The 20140-nt window shown below is 42.7% G+C and overlaps 1 protein-coding gene across 4 annotated transcripts in view; it reads right to left on the bottom strand.

The window, feature by feature from the left end:
• Window positions 1–4765, bottom strand: part of LOC101435890 (protein FAM163A) — a 101562-nt gene extending 96797 nt beyond the window's left edge. The window contains exon 1 of one of the 4 annotated variants that reach the window (XM_004461879.4): window positions 4346–4765. The gene's annotated coding sequence lies outside the window, so the exon portion shown is untranslated. The remainder of the gene's footprint in view (window positions 1–4345) is intronic. The other 3 variants (XM_012526508.3, XM_012526511.4, XM_023589769.2) reach the window with 3 other exon arrangements.
• Window positions 4766–20140: the final 15375 nt, after the last annotated feature.

Genomic DNA, 20140 nt, shown 5'->3' with positions numbered 1-20140 from the left:
CAGTCCACACAGCCCCAGCCTAACATACACACAGAGACAGAAGCAAGAGAAATGCACATGCTACCCAAGAACACTGACTGCTTTGTTCCTGAAATGTGTCTTGTACAAACCTATCCAGAGTGCAGAGATTCCAGCTCATCCATCAAAGCATGTAATGCTCAGTCCCGTGCTAGTCTAACCCAAAGCGAGTCCGTGAGCACCTGTGCAATGCTGTTGTGCCCGTGTTGTGGGTTACTGTGCGGACAACAGCAAGTCAGCGAAGGGAGAGCAGGAAGGTGCTGTTGCTCGATGGCAGAGAGCCTGGGAGCTCGCACAGACCTGGGTCCAAGAGACTGCATGAGATAACATAGGCAGAGTGCTTAGCAGAATGACTGGAATGTACAAAGTTCTCAAGGAAACTTCCCTCCTAATGGTGCTGGAGGGCCCCACCTGGAGAGCCCTGGACGCAGGTCTTTCACTGCTTCTGCTATTCAGCAGCTTGTCCCACCTGAAGGAAGGAAAGCAGTACCTAATGCCCATCCCCATCACCTTCATGTGTCTATTACCTTCCAGGTGGCTGATCAGCAGAAAGAAGGGAATTCTTGGGGGGAGGGGTCTCAGCTGGGCAGCTGTCCTGATGCCAAGTGCCCCAAGAGGCATTTAGGGACACACTGACTCTTGCAATGATATTTGCATCGATAACCTTCCCTCCTCCTCTGGGGCACCATAGCCCTAGACCCCAGATTGGTTTTCAAACCTTTTATTTCAAGCTTATCCCTCTATCTTTCCTTTCTGAGGTCTCAAATACAACACCAGAAATAGTCCTCCTACATATCTTCTGCCCTTTCTGATGTCTAACCATGGTGCTTCTCCTGAGCCTTCACGTAATGTGGCCCAATTGCTGACACTCTATCCTGCATAGGTGAATACTAGGCCAATAAAGAAGAGACAGTTTCTATTTCTTCATGTTATTTTTAAGGCTAATAATCACAAGCTGCCTACTCAGCTCAGAGAGCCTGCAGTCCAAAGCTTTCTCCCCAACTTTCCAAACACAACACTGCACATTTCAAAGGAATTCCAGATGGCCCAGATACTATGGGCCCCAATGTTTCTCACAGCCCTTTGGTATTTATTCCAAAGGGAACCTCACAAGTGACCTGGTGAGGAGTGTTTCCCCATAAGGTTCAGCTGGACAAGTGCTTGAAGGAACACACTAGGCACAGGGGGAAGAAGGATATTTTAATAGTTAATGCATGTACATGGTTCAAAAGTCAAAAGGTACAAAAGTGTTTATAGGTCTGCTCTCCCTGGAGGCAACAAACAGTATTAGATTTTGTGTCTACTTCTATAGTTATACACATATAAGCAAATATATTGGAATTCTTCACCTCCCTTCTCTTTTATAACAGAAAAACAACTTATCACAAACACTCTTAAGTACCTTGTTTTTCCCACTTAACCATATAGCTTGGAAATAATTCCATATCAGTTATATAATAACTTCCTCATTTTTTTTGTTTGTTTGTTTTTATGGCTGCATAGGACAGTATTTGCCTTTATGGAAGTTATCATGAGATACTTAAGTCCCCCTTTGATAAACAGGCAGGTTGTTCTTCCACATCTCAAACAATGATATAATGTACATGTCTTTCGCCTGTACCAAAGCTGTATGAAAGAAAAACAGCAAATTAAATTCCTAAAAATGGAATCATTGGTCAGATGGCATGAGCATTTTTAACTTTGACAGATGTCACCAAATGCCCTCCAAAGAAGCTGTACCAATTTACTCTCCCACCAGCAATATAAGTGCCTGTTTTTCTGGGACCTCTTTAACAGTTTATCAATCCTTTTGATATAAATACGTATGACATTGTAGTCTGCAGTTACATATTGATGAAATGAATCCTTTGCAACAGGAATGAGCACTTGAGGGAATGAAGAACATCTGGTTTTACCAGGCCAACACTTTCCCTGAAGTCTAATGGGGTCATAAGCATCTCTTGGACCTACAACAGTCTTTATTCACAAAGTCCCTAGACTTTCAGCTACCTTGTGAGTGTCTGTCAACGGGAGGAGAGTGGCTCTAGGTAGAGAGCACAGGTTTTGGAATCAGAGACCTGAGTGCCAAACCCAGCTCTGTCACTTACTAGTTTTTTGACCTTAGCAAATTATTTAACCTCTGCCAGACTGTTTCCTCACATGAAAACAAGGAGACTAATGCTATCATACAAAGCTTTGTGTCTGGCACATAGAAAGCAAGGAAGGTACTTAATAAATAGTGGCAGATATCATTAGTGTTAATAATAATCAGGCCAGTCCTCAGGGCATTTTTTTCACAATTCACAGAACCTGGAATGGCCCAGACAAGACCAAATGGCCACCCAGAAGATTCCCAACTCCTCCTTGGATCTACCCCTGCCTCCTGTAAAGCAGGGGGATATCATTAAAATCCCACCCTGGGTGAGGGGTGGGCTGATCCTGTGCCAGACTCCCCTGTTGTCATGTGATGTCTGTGGATTGGCTGCATTCTCTGGACAAAGCAGCACTCATTTCTAATTATAGTTGGGCAAGCTAGAGACAAAACAGAGCTCCTTGGGCAAAACCTGAGGGGCATGCTCTCATCAGCACCAGAGTCCATCTTGCCCTGTCTTTCTAGGGTGCTATTTCTGAGGAGGTTCCTGAGTACAACTTTATGGTTCTGGCAGGAATGTCAGTGATGCCTACAACTATCCAGGCATGTGAGAACCCCCCACCCCCGCCCCAACACACACATCAAAGGACCTCAGGGACTTTCCCCTTTCATACAAGGTCCTGTCTCATTTCATCTCCAGTCCCATGTCCCCATCCCATACACCTCATCCCCACGTGGAATTACAGCCTTGTTCCTCTTGTGAATAGGGCACCGAGGAGGGGGCTGCAGTTCGTTTGCCTAATGCTACAACAGAACCAGAAGGAGCCACATTTAAGTTTTTCCCTCCATGCCAACATGACCTTCTCCTGGCTTGTTTGGATGCTCTCAGGCAGGGGAGTTGGAACCTCAGAGAGAGAGGTCTTGGGAATTTTCAGAGCATGTACCTTTGCTCTTTCTTCCCCTTGGCCCAGCTCTCCCTGTTTGAAGGAATGGAGTGGCTCCTCAATGTCTTGTTAGTTCCAAGTCCTGCATTAGTACAGAAAGAGATCTGCCCTTTCCTCTAGATGACTCCAAATCCCAGGGAATCTCAGGCAAAGTGAGCAAGTGGGGCCTAAAGCCCCCCCATCACCGCTCCATGTTTCTGCCTCCTCTCTCATACTCACCCCCATGGTATAAAACACTGACCTTGCTGAGTCGCTGGAGGACCAAGCAGGGCCCAGAGAGATCCTAAGATCCTACTGCGAGTTACACCGCCACCACGCCGCCTCAGAATCGACCCCCTAGCCCTGTCCATAAAAAACCCACCCAACCCGGCTCCTCCATGGAAAGGACGAGAAAAAGTGCCTACACTGACCTGGAGCCTCAAGGAGGACAACGAAGGGCCTGTGGGTTGGAAACCTCTCGCCCTCAATCCCCTCCACGTCAAACTTGCTAGAGAGAACAAACTTCCAGGGCCCCACAATTACACCTAAGAGAGCAATTTCCTATAGTGACTGAAAAACAGAGGGGGCCTAGGTTGCCCAAGGACGCTGACAGAAAGCAGAGCTCCTTTTCTGTCCTCCCTCGCTGCTTCGGAGTCCCGGGGAGCCGAGGCAGCCACTCTCCCAGGAGGTCTCCCGCGGGCGCGCTCAGCTCTCTCCCCGCCCCGTCCCACCCAGACTAGGGAGAAGGAAGACTCGAGCAGCAGAAAGCGAGACTTACCCCGACCCTGCTTTCCACTCGCCCTCAAATCTCTCTACTTGATTCAAACCCTTCTTTGAGCCTCCGAGCCGGGAGCGGAAGCTTGGATGTGGCCGGCGCCTCGGGCGCTCGCCACCCCCCAGCGCCCGCCTGAGCGCAGGGCCCTCCGGGTGCAGGCGCGCGACGCCCGCTCTGGGGCCGCTGGAGGAAGCGGGGGACAGTGCACTGCGGGTGTCTCAGTCCGGTGGGCAAGCGTTCCGCTCCCGGCTGTCCCGAATCCGGACGCCCTGGCAGAGGCTCTTATCCGCGCAGGCTCCGCCGCTTGGAAGCTGACCCCGCTCGAGACATCTCCTCGGCCCTCGTTATTTCGTAAAACTTTATGAAAATCATAAGCAACCCGAGCCGAGATCGCAAGGCTGGCCCGGAGAGGCCAGTTCACTGGGACGAACCTAGATTCCCAGACCGACGGCTGTGGAGCCACCCCGCGGCGACCGCGTTGTCCCGGCACCCACCCACCTCTGGTCCCGCGTCCCCGGCCCGCCTCGCCTCACTCACGCAGGCCCCGCGATCCTGTGGAGCTTGCTGCGCTGCCAACCCGGGGCGCCTCATCTCCCCAAGTGGTCGCGGGTGCGCGAGGCGCAGCAGCCGTGTCCGGGTGGGGTCGGACCCGGCGGAAGACTCCCGCGAGCAGGTCAGAAAGGCGGGACTGAAGCGAGCCCGAGAGGCGCGGCCCGGGGGAGGGGACCCGGCGGGTCCAGCCCCGAGGCGGGGCACAGCGACCCGAGGCCTGGCCACGAGGCCAGAGATGGCCCCCTTGTGGCCGTGCTCCTCCGATGGTTCGGGTCAGGAAAGGAGGTGGGCAGCGGGGGGTGGGCAGAGGGAGGCGGCCCCGGGGCGCGCTTCCCCGGGTGCTGAGACACCCTCAAAAGTGCAGCCCGGCCAGCCGCATCCACGCTCGGAGCCCAGCGCCCCCCTGAGGTCCGGGGTCCACGCCGTGCCCCTCCCTCTCTCTCCTTTTTCTCCCTTGCGGGAACCTCCGCGCAGAGGAGCGCGTTAGTGGTTACCGCGGATGAGCAGCTCCGCTCCGGCCGCGGCTCCAGCGCTGGGCTCCGGGGTCTGCTCGCGGCGTTCGGGCGCTCGCGGCTGGGGAGGCCCAAGTGAGGCGGCTCTGCTCTCCCCGGCGCTCCGCGAATTGGTCTGCACGGCGAGCGGAGCACCTCGGCGCACCTCCAGGTGGCCCAGTGGGGGCCGGTGCGGAGCGACCCGATTGACGCTGGCGGGAGTCCTGGGAGAATTCTGCACGCCAGAGAGTGATGCACCAGGGTGAAGGGAAGAGATAATAGTGCAGGCTGCGGCCCTCCAAAGAGACTTGCTTCAGCAACTCGGGAGTCACTCGTCATAGGAACTTCTCGGTACAGGGGAATTTGTGCCCTACGGATTGGGTCCAGAGTCTTGGGCACCAGGCTGTGTTGCCGTCCACTGGAAAGAGACTGCCTCGAGGGTCGCCCGTCTGTTTTCCTATTTTCTGCTGCACTGGTCCCTGGAAGTCCAGTGACGTCTGGGTGCCCCGGCCCTTGAAGAACATCCCATCCCTGTGGCAGGAAGGGAAACTGTGTAATTAAAAGTTGTGCTAGTGAGACCTGGCAGCAAAAGAAAGGCAGGAAAGGAGAAACAATGACCCCACCCCTAACACTCGGAGAAAACGTTAATTTCTTGTCGAAAACCATCCACTTTTTACGTTTTAAAACTCCGTAGGTGGAGGAGCCAATGTAGCTCAAGTGATTGAGCGCCTGCTCCCAATGTACGAGGTCCTGGGTTCAATCCTGGGCACCTCCTAAAACAAACAGACAAAACCTCTCTGGTTTGTTGCTGTATTCCAAACAATGAATTCTGACATCAATATTTCAGAGGGGCCTGCTCCAGGCACCCAAAGGGACGAGATGAGGGAAAACTGCCACTTAAGTACTTCAAAGCATCTCATATGACACTCCTAGCTCCTCTGCCTAGTCCTCTTGCCCCTGATCTTGCTTTCTAATCTTGGTTGGACTGAAGATGAGGAAAGGGGTCACCCCAGGTTAATGCCCAAGGAGGGAGAGTTCTGCCTACCTCAGTTATGGTTTCCTCTTCATGCTCTGAATATTCTGGGGGATTCAAAGCAAAGACGATCAGAGTGTCAATTTGAAAACAAAAAACAAAACCTGAAAAATCCAAGTCCTCTCAGCCCAGGTCCAAGTTCTAATGGAGGGGAGTAAGAATTTTAGTATTGGGAATAACTTTTATTCTTTGTACACTATTTTTAAACACCAACTACGCAGAGGCAAGTCACCCACCTAATCATCCCAGCAGACCTACCATTGCTTCAACACTCCACCTTTTTTCTCTCTCATTTCACAGGTTTAAACATTGAGCCCAGACTTTCATGTGCTGCCTTTTCTCAGCACAAATCTCACACCTACCTTCCTCTGTCACCTCATCTCTTCTCAAATTGAGGCAAAATAAGGAAATGAGAAGAGGCATTTTGTTATTTTGTTGTAAAATATTACACACAAAATTGAATATGACATCCATGTACAGCCTAAAGCCTGAGTTGTCACCACCCAGGGCATTGCCATCACCCAGACCCCCTCTGCACACCTCTCTTCTCCTTCATAAACCTTTCCCTTCTCCCTAAAACAACTATTCCAACGTTTTTGGTAATTACTTCCTTATTTATCTTTATAGTTTTATCACCTTGATATACATCCCTAGACAATATAGTTTAGTTTTGCTTGGTTTTGAACTTTCTATAAATGGAATAATATAGCATTCATAATTTTTTTCTCTGGTCTCTTCTTTTGCTTGTTTGGAGAGTCATCCACTTTCTGTTGCATGTAGTTGTAGTGCATTCATTTTTGCTGCTACTTAATAATTCCTTGATGGGCTTAACACTTTATCCATTCTAGTATTGATAAGCATTTGTTTCCAGTTTGGGGCTTTTACAAGTCAGCTGTATCTATCTTCTGGTATACAAGTGCAAACTTTTCTTTAGGGTATATATCTTGGAGTAGAATTGCTGGGTCATAGGATGTGCCTCTAAATTTACATTATTAGATAATGTGAAATTGGTTTTCTAAGTGGTCAGAAAATTTATTCTTTTTCCAGAGATGTATGCTAGTTCCAGTCACTCCACATCCTTGCCAATACATAATATTGGTAGGTTTCTTCATTTTTGCCAATCTGGTGGATATATAAAGGTATCTCATTGTGATCATTTCATTTCCCTGATTACTAATGTGGTTGAGCACTTATACATGTCCTTATAGGACGTTTGGATTTTCTTTTCTGCAAAGCACCTGTCAAAACAAATCTTTGTCTTTTTTTTCTATTGAGTTGTCTTGCTTTTTCTTACTGATTTGTAAAAGCTCTTTATATATTCTGGATACACACCTTTGTCCATTATAGATTGCAAATATCTTCTCTCACTCTTTATGGTGTCTTTTGATCAACAATAATTTTTTAATTAAAATTTTTATTTTGAGATGCATTTAGATAACTTAGATTCACATATAGGAAATAATACAGAGAGATCCCATGTACTCTTCACCCTTTTTCCCCATTGGTAATTATCTCAGTTTGCCATAGGGTTGCCAATGCAAAGTACTAGAAATGGGTTGGCTTTTATAATGGGAATTTTATTTAGGATAAAAACTTACAGTTTTGAGGCTGTGAAATGTCCAAATCAAGGCACCATTGGAGATGCTTTCTCACCAATGTCAGCTGCCATGTTGTAAAGCAGGATGGTGGGTGATCTCTGCCTTGGAGCACTGCCTTCCCATTTAGGCTCACTGTCTCTTGGAGCTCAGATCCTGGAGCCCAGCCGTGAGCAGCGAGGCATAGGGCTTGTATCTTCCAGCCTCTCCTCTCAGTCTTGGCTGCTTAGCTTTCTTCTTTTTTAAAATTTTATTTATTTTTTATTTTTTTCTCCCCCCCCCACAGTCGTCTGCTCTCTGTGTCTATTTGCTGTGTGTTCTTCTGTGACCACTTCTATCCTTATCAGTGGCACCTGGAATCTGTGTTTCTTTTTGTTGCGTCATCTTGCTGTGTCAGCTCTCTGTGTGTGCTGCACCATTCTTGGGCAGGCTGCACTTTCTTTCACGCTGGGAGGCTCTCCTTATGGGGCGCACTCCTTGTGATTGGGGCTCCCCTATGCGGGGGGACACTCCTGCGTGGCAGGGCACTCCTTGCACACATCAGCACTGCACATGGGCCAGCTCCACATGGGTCAAGGAGGTCCTGGGTTTGAACCGCAGACCTCCCATGTGGTAGGCTGATGCCCTATCTGTTGGACTAAGTCTGCTTCCCCTTTGCTTTCTTCTAGAGTTCAGCTGTGAGCTTTCTGGCATATGGCAGGGCTCGTCTCCTGAGCCTTGAGCTGCTCTGTGGGCTCAGTCCTTTAGGTGCCTCTTTCCATGCCTCTGTGCTCTGCTGGTTCCAGACTCTGGACCTCTCTCAGCCCTCAGGGCTTCTCTGTTTTCCTACAGTCCACGCTCTCACAGGGCAGGATCAATATGGCAGCTTCCTTTTCCTCTGTGGGTTTGTCTCTCTCTGTGTCTCTGTTTATTTCAGCTCCAGTTAAGAGGATTTTTGGGTGTGGATGTGGCTCAAGCAGTTGAGTGCCTGCGCCTGCCTCCCACATGGAAGGTCCTGGGTTCAGTTACATGCCTCCTAAGAACAACAAAAATAAACAACAAGCAAACAAACAGGAAAACCAACTCAGGGGAGCCAATGTGGCTCAGTGGTTAAGCACCAGCTTCCCAATAAGAGGTACCAGGTTCAATCCATGGCCCTGGTACCTCAAACAAAAAAAAAGATTTTTACATCAAGCGAGCTAAAGTGAATCTCATGCAATCAAAGGTTACCACACTTACAGGAATAGATAAAGATCATCGTCTTTCTCTTTTTGGGATTCTTAAAATAATGTCAAACTGTCACAGTAACATCTTGCAAAATTATAGCACACTATCAATAAACAGGATATTGACATTGATGCAGTCAAGAGACAGAACAGGGAAGTGGACTTGGCCCAGTGGATAGGGCATCCGCCTACCACATGGGAGGTCCGTGGGTCAAACCCCGGGCCTCCTTGACCCGTGTGGAGCTGGCCCATGTGCAGTGCTGATGCGTGCAAGGAGTGCCCTGCCATGCAAGGATGTCCCCTGCATAGGGGAGCCCCATGCACAAGGAGTGCACCCTGTAAGGAGAGCCGCCCAGTGCGAAAGAAAGTGCAGCCTGCCCAGGAATGGTGCCGCACACACGGAGAGCTGACGCAGCAAGATGATGCACGCAGCGAATGGACACAGAGAGCAGACAGTTGGGTGGGGTGGGGGGGGGAAGGAAGAGAAATAAATAAAAAAATAAATATTAAAAAAAAAAAGACAGAACATTTCCATCACCACAAGGACCCCTCATGTTGTCCTGTTATAGTCACACCCATTTAGCTTCCTCATTGGTCATCCCAAACCTAACCTTTGGAAATGATTAACCTGTTCTCTATTTCTAAAATTTGTAATTTCAGGAAAGTTATATAAATGAAATCATACTGTTTGTGATCTTTTGGATCTTTTTTGCTCAGCATAACCATTTGAAGATTCATCCAAGTTGTTGCATGTGTCAATATTTTGTTCCTTTTTATTACTGAGTAGTACTCTATAGTAAGGATGTGCTACAGATTATTTAACCATTCACTCACTGAAAGATATCTGTTGTTTTTTTTCTCCCAGTTTTGGAATATTTTAATAAAGCTGCTATAAACATTTGTGTAGAGGTTTTTGTGTGAACATGTTTTTATATCTTTGGGATAATTGCTGAGGAGTGCAAGTTGCTGAATTGGACTGTGGTTGCAAGTCTAGTTTTTTAAGGGGCCACCGAATTGTTTTTCAGAGCAGCTGTACCATTTTACATTCCCGCCAGCAATTTATGAGTGATCAAGCTTCTTCACATCTTTGCCAGCATTTGGCAGTCATTATTTTTTATTTTAGCCAATTGGAGAGGTGTGTGGTGATATCTCATTGTGCTTTTAATTTGCATAGCTATAATGGCTAGTGAGGTCGAACATTTTTTCATGTGCTTCTCTGTCATTTATGTATCCTCTTTGGTGAAATGCCTTTTCATATCTTTTGGACATTTTCTAATTGAACGACATTTTTACTGCTGAGTTTTGAGAGTTCTTTATAATATTCTAGATACTAGTCCTTCGTTACATAAGTGCTTTGCAAATATTTTCTCCCAGTCTCAAGGTTGTCTTTTTATTTTCTTTACATGGTCTTTTGCAAAGGAAAAGTTTTTAATTTGATGAGGTCCAATTGATCAATTTTCCCTTTTACAGACTGTGTTTTTGGTGTCAAGACTTAAAAACTCGATTCCTAGCCATAGTTTTTGTATAAAATGTGAGATTTTGGTAGAGGGTTTCTGTGTGTGTGTGTGTGTGTGTGTGTACCTCTGGATGACCATTTGTCTTCCTTGAATTGCTTTTGCACGTTTGTAAAAAAAAAAAATCAGTTAGGCATATTTATGTGGTCTATTTCTGGATTCTTTATTGTTTCATTGATCAGTTAAGTCTGTCCCTCTGCCAATACCACACTGTTTTGATTGCTGAAGCTATATAAGAAGTCTTGAAACTGAATAGACTGATTCCTCCTCTCTCTTCTTACTAGAAATTATTTTAGCTCTTCTATATCCTTTGTCTCTACATAAAAATTTTAGAATAATTTAGTCTATATCAACCAAAAAAACCTTGCTGGTATTTTGGTAAGAATTATGTTAAATCTGAATATCAGTTTGGGGAGAATAGTCATCTCTAATATGTTGAGTCTTCCAATCCATGAACTCAGTATGTTCTTCCATTTATTTAGATCTTCTTTGATTTCTTTCATGAATGTTTTGTAGTTTTCAGGCTACAAGTCCTATACATGTTTTATTAGATTTACAACTAAGTATTAATTTTTTTGAGTGATTGTAAATGATAATGTTTTAAAATTTTGGCGTCTATGTGTTCACTGCTCATATATAGAAATACAATTGTTTCTGTTTCTTGCCACCTCAATTATTACTTCTAAGAGTTGTGTTTTTTAGTAGATATCTTGGGATATTCTATGTAGATATGCATATAATCTGTTTTATTTCTTCCTTTCAGATCTTTCTTTCAAACTAAGGGATGCCTTTTATTTCCTTGCCTTGCCTTATTGTGTAGGTAGAACTTACAGCAGTATATTGAATAAGTCATGAAAGCAGGCAAATTTGCCTTGCTCCTGATGCTAGGGAGAAAGCATTCAGACTTTCATCATTTAGTATACTGTTAGCTGTAGGTTTTTCATATCAAATTGATGAAGTTCCCCTCTCTTTTTTCTTTAAAATCTTTCTATTGTGGTAACATATATGCTACTCAGTTTCCCATTTTAACCACTTTCCAAGTGTACAATTCAGTTGTATTATTACATTCACAATATTGTAACATAATCACCAATATCTATTACCCCAACTTTTTCATCACCTAAAAGAGAAACTCTCCACCCACTAAGTAATAACTCTTTCTTTTCCCTATGCCACCCCTGGCCCCTGGCCCCTGGGTTCACACCTGGGGTGTGAACCCAGGGCCTCCCATATGGTAGACGGGAGCCCAACTGATTGAGCCAGAGCCGCTTCCCCATTGATTGATTTTTGAAAATTAAATCAGCTTTGTATTCCTAGAATGAACCCTACTTGGTTATGGTATATAATTCTTTTTGTATATTGCTGAATTATATTTGCTAATATTTTGTTAAGGATTTTTACATCTATATTCATGAAATATTGATCTGTATTTTTTCTTTTTACATACTTTCTTTGTTTAGTTTTTGGTATCAGAGTAACACTAGCTTCATAAAATGAATTGGGAAGTGTTCCCTCCTTTCGTATTTTCTGGAAGGTGTTGTGTAGAATTGGTGCTAATTCTTAAAATTTTTCATAGAATTCTCTAGTAAACCAAATGAGCCTGGAGATTTTTAATAGTTATAGAACTACTAAAATCATGTATTTCATGTTGGGTTAGTTGTGGCAGTTTGTATTTTTCAAGAAATTGATCCTTCATATAAGTTGCCAGATTCATGTGTGTTGAGTTTTGTATAATATTCCCATATAAGCCTTTTGATGTCCTTAGGGTCAATAGTGATATCTCCTGTTTTATTCCTAAAACATGGATGATTTGTATTGACTCTCTCTGTTTTTCTTTGTCAGTCTTGCTAGAGGCTTATTCATTTTATTGGTCTTTTCAAAGAACCATCTCTTCTTTTCATTGATTTGCTCTATTGTTTTTCTGTTTTCAATTTCATTGATTTCTGCTCTAGTCTTTATTATGTTCTTCCTTCTTGCTTTGGGTTTATTTTCTCTCATTTTTCTATTTTCTTCAGGTGGGAACAGATTATTTTAGAGTTTTTCTCTTTTCTAATATAGACATTTAATATTATAAATTTACCTTTTGGCACTGCTTTAGCTATATCCCACAAATTTTAATATGTTGTATTTTAGTTTTAATTCAGTTCAATATATTTATTTTTATTTCCCTTGAGACTCCTTTTTGACCCATGGATTATTTAGAAGTATTTTGTTTAGTTTCCAAGTGTTTGGAGATTTTCCTATGATCTCTCTGTTATTGATTTCCAGTTTGATTCCACTGTGGTTGGCCTTACCAGTGCTGGGGAGACAGGGGAATGGAGAGTGACTGCTAACCAGGCACTGGAATGAGATGTGGTAATGGATGTACCACTCTGTGGCCTTCTCTCCACTTTCCAGAGTCCCCTTATGACTGTTTTATATATAATATACAGGATTTTTAATTGTACTTAGAAGGAGGAATAAGAAAAAGTAAGTCTATTCTGTCTTCCCTAAAGCAGAAGTAGATCATCAGTAATTTTAATATAGTCCTATGTATTGCTCTCCCCTTTATGGTTAGTGTTTTCTGTTCCTGGCTTTTTTCTTTCTGTTTCTGGTTACTATTCCTGAATCAGAAATTTCCTTACCTTGAGGTCATGGCGATATTCTCTTATATTACCTTTTAACTGTTTATTTTGAAATAAATTTCAAATTTACAAGACAGTTGCAAAAATAATATTAACCTTATGCAGAGAACTCCAACATTCTCTTCACCCATATACTTAGATCCACCAACTTTTTTTTTTTTTTTTAAATTTTTTATTTATTTATTTATTTATTTTTTTATTGACTTTGTAATAATATTACATTAAAAATATACATGTGAGGTCCCATTCAACCCCACCCCCCCACCCCACCTCTCCCCCCCCCCCCCCCCCAGCAACACTCGTTCCCATCATCATGACACATCCATTGGATTTGGTAAGTACATCTTTGGGCACCTCTGCACCTCATAGTCAATGGTCCACATCATGGCCCACACTCTCCTCCATTCCATCCAGTGGGCCCTGCGAGGATTTACAATGTCCGGTGATCGCCTCTGAAGCACCATCCAGGGCAGCTCCATGTCCCAAAGCCTCCACCTCTCATCTCTTCCTGCCTTTCCCCACACCCATCAGCCACCATGTCCACTTTTCCCAATCCAATGCCACCTCTTCTATGCGGACATTGGATTGGTTGTGTCCATTGCACCTCTATGTCAAGAGGAGGCTCAGATTCCACATGGATGCTGGATGCAATCCTCCCACTCTCAGTTGCAATCACTCTAGGCTCCATGGTGTGGTGGTTGTCCTTCTTCAACTCCATCTTAGCTGAGTGTGGTAAGTCCAATAAATCATATTGTAGGTGCTGGAGTCTGTTGAGGCTCAGGACCTGGCTATCACATTGTCAGTCCAGAGATTCAAATCCCCTAAATATATCTTAAACCCCAACGTTAACTGCACCTCCAGCACATTAGCATGAAAGTCTTATGAAGGAAGATCCCATCTGAGTCCAGATTCATCACACATAAACACCAGTTCCAAAAAGGGGCCATCTGACCTGGTAGTTAACCCCATCGGCCATGACCATAACTCCCATGGGTCTCTTTAGCCCTTGAAGGAACCGATATCTGGGGGTTGTATCTGCTTTATCTGTCTCTCTGACTCTGCTCAGTTGTGCATGAGGGCAATCCTTCTGCCAGCCTCCAGACTCTTTTTTAGAAACTCGTAGCCATATAAACTCATTTCTCTTTTCCATTTCCCCCTTACTTTAGTTCAAACAGCATTTTAAAGTCATGTTATTTTATGTAGACAGGGATATTCTGCTGATCCACATTGAACCTTCCGTATAAGGTCATTTTCCAGTTGCATCATCAGTTGGTAGTTGATAGTGGTCCCTCGGTGCCAGGGAGGCTCATCCCCGGGTGTCATGTCCCACGCTGGGGGGAAGGCACTGCATCTACATGCTGAGTTTGGCTTCGAGACTGGCCACATTTGAGTAACATGAAGGCTGACAGGAGGAAATTCCCAGGCACAATGTTGCTCTAGGCCTTGTTCTTATTCTAGGCTTATCAGCTCACAAGCACAGTCACTAGCATCAGGGGCTCACCGTTGAACCCTCACTCCCTCCCGGTCCCCACCGCTGCACCTGGGAGACCGTCGCTGCTCCCCTAGGGACCACGACAGAGCACCACTTTTAACATTTTGCCACGTGTGCCATATCATTGCATCCACCTATCTATCCATCTATCCATCCATCATATTATCTTTTAAAAGCTTTATTGTTTTGCATCTCATGGGAAATGGAATATTTTGTATGTGAGTAGGAGGAAAGGGTCAGTTTTAATTTTGTTATATGCCATTTAATTATGCCAGTATTTTTCATTACAAAGGGGATATCATTTCCACTGCTTTGCAATACCATTTTATAAATAACAGCCTTTTCAAGATATAATTCACATTCCATAAACTTTGCCTTTTAAATATGTACAATTCAGTGGTTTTTAATTTATTCACAGAGTGGTACATCCATTACCACATCTCATTCCAGTGCCTGGTTAGCAGTCACTCTCCATTCCCCTATCTCCCTAGGACTGGTACATATTAGTCTACTTTAAAAAAAAGAAAAGATTTATTTTTTATTTATTTCTCTCCCCCTCCGAGTTGTCTGCTTTCTGTGTCCATTCATTGTGTCTGCTTGTATTCTTGTCAGCAGCACTGGGAATCTGTGTCTCTTTTTGTTGTGTCATCTTGTTGTGTCAGCTCTCCGTGTGGGCAGCACCGCTCCTGGGGAAGGCTGCACTTTTATCGTGCAGAGTAGCAATCCTTACAGGGCGCACTCCTTGTGTATGGGGCTCCCCTAAGCGGGGTCACCCCTGCGTGGCATGGCACTCCTTGCGTGCATCAGCACTGCACGTGGGCCAGCTCACCACACGTGTCAGGAAGCTCTGGGTTTGAACCCTGGACCTCCCATGTGGTAGATGGTTGCTCTATCAGGTGAGCCAAATACACTTCCCAGTCTACTTAATTTTTATGGATTTGCTATTCTGAACATTCATATAAATGGAGTCATACAATTTGTGGTCTTTGCAACTGGCTTCTTCTACTGAGAATAATGTTTTTAAGGTTCCTCTATGTTCTAGCATGAATTATTACTTCAACTCTTCTTATTGCCAAATAACATTCCATTTGATGGCTCTACCACATATCATTTATCCACTCATTAGCTGGGCATTTAGGTTCTTTCTACTTTTTTTTAAAAAGATTTATGTAATTTATTTATCCTCTCCCCACCTTGTTTGCACTCACTTTCTGCTCTCTGTGTCCATTGGCTGTGTGATTTCTGTGTCTGCTTGTCTTCTCTTCTCATCTTCTCTTTAGGAGGCACTGGGAACCAATCCTGGGATGTCTGATGTGGTAGCGAGTCACTCAATCACTTGAGCCACCTTAGCTCCCTGGTTTGTTGTGTCTCTCTTCTTTGTATCTTTTATTACACCAGCTTGCCACACGGGCTGGCTCTGCCACACGGGGCCTGCTCCGCTGCTATGAACATTTGTGTGCAACTTTTTCTGTGTACACATATTTTCATTTCTCTTGAGTATATATCTAGAAGTGGAACTTCTGGGTCATATAGTAACTCTATGTTTGACATTTTGAAGCAATGCAAAGCTGTTTTTCAAAATGGCTGTACCATTTTACAACTCTGTATGAGGACTCCAACTTCCCCATCCTCATCAATACTTGTTATTGTCTATTATTTTTATTTTAGACATTCTACTGCTGGTGAAGTGATACCTCATTCTGGTTTTGATTCATGTTTCCTTCATGACCAATGATGTTGAATATCTTTGCCCATTTGTATATCTTCTTAGGAAAAATGTCTACTAAATCATTTGCCCACTTTTTAAGTGGATTGCCTTTTTTGTTAAGTCTAAATATTCTTTATATACACTGGATACAAGTGCCTTGTCATATACATGACTTTCACTTCCACTTGTCTTTTCACTTTCCTGACTGTCATTTAAAGTACAAAAGTTTTAATTTTGGTGAAGTCCCATTTTTTGTCTCTCTCTCTCTTTTTTAGGAGGTACTGGGATTGAACCCAGGACCTTGTACATGGGAAGCAGGCACTTACCACTTGAACTACATCTGCTCCCCTATTTTTTGTCTCTTGTATTTTTGATGTCATATCTGAGAAACTATTGCCTAACCCAAAGTCACAACGATTTATGCCTCAGTTTTATTCTAAGAGTTTGATAGTTTCAGTTCTTTTATTTAGGTCTTGATCTACTTTGAGTTAATTTTTGTATATGGTGTGAGGTAGGAACTTCATACATGTGAAAAGTTGTCTTGGCATCTTTTGTTGAAAACACTATTCTTTCTCCATTGAATTGCCCTGGTATCCTTGAAAAAAAATCAGTTGGCCTAAGTTCAAGGTTCATTTAAAAATTTTCATTTCTATTTCAATGATATGTATATATATATTCATATGCCAAAACCACACTCTTTTGCTTACTGTAACTTTGTAGTAAGTTTGTGAAATTGGGGATATGAGTTCTCCAACTTTGTTCTTCTTTTTCAAGATTTTTTAGCTCTTCTGGGTCCCTTTCAATATCCAGGTGAATTTTAGGACCAGTTTGCTAATTTCTGCACACACACACACACAAAAAATAGAAAAGAAAAAAAAAAGAGAGTTGTGATTTTGATAGGGCTTACATTAAATCTGTAGATCAATTTTGGGTCATTGCCATCTTAACAATATTAGGTCTTCCAATTCATGAACCCAGGATGTTTTTCCATTTGTTCAGGTCTTCTTTAATTTCTTCCAACATTGTTTTGTAGTTTTCAGTGTATAGATCTTGTACTTCATTTGTTAAATTTATTCCTATGTATTTTATTCTTTTTGAGGCTTTTGTAAGTGGTATTATTATTGGATTGTTTGCAGTACAATTGATTTTTGTATATTGATCTTGTATCCTGCAATTTTTTGTGACTATCTTATGTTTATCTATATACAAGATCATGTCATCTGTGAATAGAAATAGTGCTGCTTCTTTCTTTCCAATATTGATGCCTTTGATTTCATGGTCTTGCTTAAGCATACTGGCTAGTATTGCCACTAAAATGTTGGAAAAAAGTGTCCAAAGTGGACACCCTTATCTTGTTCCTGATTTTAGGGGGAAAGCTTTCAGTTTTTACCATTAAGTGTGATGTTAGCAGTGGGTTTTTCATGGATTCCCTTTGTTATGTTGAGGAAGTTCCCTTCTATTCCTAGATATTTTGCTGATCATACTTATCATGAAAGGATGTTGGATGCCAAATGTTTTTTCTATGTCTCTTGAAATCTCATATGGTTTTGGTCTTTATTCTATTGGTATGCTGTATTATATTCATTGATTTTTGGATGTTAAAAACTTAAATTCCTGGGATAAATCTCACTTGGATAACATGTATAATCCTTTTTACAGTTTGCTGTATTTTGTTGAAGATCATTGCATCTGTATTCATAAGAGAATTGATCTGTAGTTTTTTTTTCTTGTGCTGTCTGTCTGATTTTGGAATCTGGAAAGTACTGGCTTCATAGAATGAGTTGTGGACTACACCCTTTTCTTTTTCTTTTCTTTTTTTGAAGACTTTGTGAAGGATTGATATAGTGGTTTGGAGCTACATACCCCACAAAAACTTGTTCTTAAACTTAATCAATTCCTGTGGATGTGAACACATTGTTAGTAGGACCTTTTCATGAGGTCACTTCTGCTAAGGTATGGCCCAACTCAATCAGGATGGGTCTTAATCCTACTACTGGAGTCCTTTATAAACAAAATGAAATTCAGACACAGAGAGAGAAAGCCACAGAGGGAGCTCAGAAGCTAAAAGTTAGTGAAACCCAGAAGAGAAGGGATAGGCCAGGAGAGGTTGCCTTATGTATTGCCATGTGACAGAGGAGCCAAGGACAAAGAATTGCCGGCAACCAGTCCCAGATGCCAGTCTTTGGGAAGAAAGCATTGCCTTGATGAGGCCTTGATTTGGACACTTCTCCTAAGCCTCAAAGTTGTGAGCCAATAAATTCCCATTGGTTAAGCCAACCAACTGCATGGTATTTGCTTGAGCAGCCTAGGAAGCTAAAACAATTGTTTTTATTCTACAAATATTTGGAAGAATTCATCAATGAAGCAATACGGCCTGAGAGATTCATTCTGGCAAGATTTTTAAAAAATTACTAATTCAATCCTTGTTATAGATCAATTTAGATTTTCTGTTTCTTCTTAAGCCAGTTTCAGTAGTTTTTCTCTTTTATTAGGAATTTGTTTATTTCATTTAGGTTATCTTACTTGTTGGCATGCAATTGTTCATGGTATTCCCTTATAATCCTTATATTTCTGTAATATGGGTACTGATTTCCCTTCTTTCACTTCTGATTTTAGTAATTTGAATCTTCCCTTTTTCCCTTAGTTTAGCTAATGGTTTTTCTATTTTGTTGATCTTTTCAAAGAACAAACTTTTGGTCTGTTGTTTCTCTCTCTCTCTTTTTTTTTTTATTCTCTGTTACATTATTTCTGTTCTCATGTTTATTATTTCCTTCTTTCTCCTGGCTTGAGCTAAATTTTCTCTTTTTCTAGTTTCTTAAGGTAGAAGGCTGAGTTATTGACTTGAGCTATTTTTTATTTTTACTATAGGTATTCACAGGTAGAATTGTCCCCCTAATCACTGCTTTAGCTACAACCATAAGTTTTGGTATATTGTGCTTTCATTTTTGCTCACCTCAAAATATTTTCTAATTTCCCTTGTTATCTCTTCCTTTACTCAGATGTTATTTAGGAGTGTGTTGTTTAATTTCCTCGTATTTGTGAATTTCCAAAATTTCCTTCTTTTATTTTATTTTTTTAGATTTATTTATTTATTTATTTCTCTCCCCTCCCCCCCCCACCCCGGTTGTCTGTTTTCTGTGTCTATTTACTGCGTCTTCTTTGTCCACTTCTGTTGTTGTCAGCGGCACAAGAATCTGTGTCTCTTTTTGTTGTGTCATCTTGCTGTGTCAGCTCTCTGTGTAGGCGGTGCCATTCTTGGCACTTTCTTTCTCGCTGGGCAGCTCTCCTTACGGGGCACACTCCTTGCGCGTGGGGCTCCCCTACGCGGGGGACACCCCTGTGTGGCACAGCACTCCTTGCGTGTATCAGCACTGTGCATGGGCCAGCTCCACACGGGTCAAGGAGGCCTGGGGTTTGAATTGCGGACCTCCCATGTGGTAGACGGACGCCCTAACCACTGGGCCAGGTCCGCCGCCCCCTCTTTTATTGTTTTTTAATTTCATTCCATTGTGGTCAGAAAACATGCTTTGTAAGATTTCAATCCTTTGCATTTTGTTGTGGCTTGCTTTATGGCCTAATATATGGTCTATCTTGGAAAATGTTCCATCTTTACTTGAGAAGAATGTGTATTGTGCTGTTGTTGGATCAAGTGTTCTATAGATATATGTTAGGTTATAGTATTGTTCAAGTCTTCTATACCCTTTTTGATCATCTGCCCGATTGTTCTATCCATTCTTGGAAGTAAGTATTAAAGTGTCCTACTATTATTGTTGAATTGTCTATTCCAATTTCATCACTTTTTGCTTCATGTATTTTGGGGTTATAGTGTCATTTTTCACAAAATCCATCTCTAAGGGAAAATTTTCAAACTTTCATCATTAAATTTGATATTTGGTGAAGATTTTTTGTATATACTCTTTATAAAAAATGAGAATTTCTTAACTTGATAGATTAATTAATGGTCATAAATTCCTCCCATTCTAGTATCCATGCCAACTTGCAGCATGACTTTGTCCTCTTCCCAAAGAGAAAGAGTATATATCTCCACCCTTTGAATATGGGCTGCCCTTGGAAATTACTTAAACAACAGAATATAGTGGAATATGGTGCAAGTGATA

This window comes from Dasypus novemcinctus, chromosome 13 (assembly GCF_030445035.2).
Source record: "Dasypus novemcinctus isolate mDasNov1 chromosome 13, mDasNov1.1.hap2, whole genome shotgun sequence".
In the NCBI taxonomy this organism is placed as follows: Eukaryota; Metazoa; Chordata; class Mammalia; order Cingulata; family Dasypodidae; genus Dasypus; species Dasypus novemcinctus.
This window is presented reverse-complemented; position numbering and strand designations above follow the sequence as displayed.